This window comes from Phaseolus vulgaris, chromosome 8 (genome assembly GCF_051622355.1).
Source record: "Phaseolus vulgaris cultivar YP4 chromosome 8, ASM5162235v1, whole genome shotgun sequence".
NCBI classification, from domain to species: domain Eukaryota; kingdom Viridiplantae; phylum Streptophyta; class Magnoliopsida; order Fabales; family Fabaceae; genus Phaseolus; species Phaseolus vulgaris.
Window position 1 is genome coordinate 18,250,972 of NC_143505.1, and position 1,114 is coordinate 18,252,085.

Consider the following 1,114-nt stretch of genomic DNA (forward strand, 5'->3'; position numbering starts at 1 on the left):
TTTTTTATGATTAAAACTCAGTTCTTTGTTACAAAAGCTTAACAAACTATTTATTGCTTTCAAAGACTGGTCAAAGCATTTAAAACTGGAGCGCAATCAGTTATAAAAACATTTAAAGCTCAGTCAAAGCACAAAACAGTTTTATGTTATGGTCCCAAAACAAACAATCGGTTGAATGCTCAAATCAATCGGTTGTTTTGGTTTGACAGCAAGTCAACCATCAAAAACAGTTTTCAACCTTTCTCAAAACACCTAAGTATAAAACAATCGGTTGTTTCGACAAAACAACAGGTTGTTTTTCACTTAGTTTGAAAAACACTTTCAATTAAAAAGGTTTGAGAATGCTTAAGCTTTGGATTCAATCAAGAGTGGATTAACACAAATAATCTACCCCAGATCCTATTCTAATACACCTCAGCAACAACAAGCACATCCAACCTTCCATCAAACTCAAAGGATTTGGATTCTTCAAAGCTTGAACACACTTGATTCCACAATCTCCCCCTATTTGATGATTAGAAATCCCTTGTTGCTCGTGTTGGATTTGATTGAATCTGAAGCAGTTCCTGCAAAACAAAGTTTAAGCAAAGCACACTATTTCTGATAGAAGGTTAGAGAAAAAACAGAAACAGTATATCAGCAGCATTAAAACCAGCAGAAATAAGGCTTACTTAAACACTCAAACACAACATAGAGTTTGCAGAAAAAATAAAAGATAATGAAAGACAACACAACATAAAATCTCCCCCTATTTGTCATCACAAATAGATAATAAGAAGAGATAAAAAGATAATTGTTCCAGATTATACAGAAATTTAAAACAAAAGCTCTTAAACTGATACAGGGCCAAAAACAATCGGTTGTTTCGTGAATTCAACCGGTTGTTTTTCCTTTAATCATCCTTGCCATACTTGAGTTCAAAAATCTGATTCTGAACAACTTCTATCTGTTCATCTAAGGTCATAAACCGTGTATCCATGTTGTTGAATTTGTTGTCTATACTCTGGAAGTTGCTCACACACAAATCATGAAGATTCCTTTGATTCTCGGCAAAACCATTAAGCCTATTCACCATGTATCTTTCAAAAGAAGACATGGATGGCAGTTCATCTCC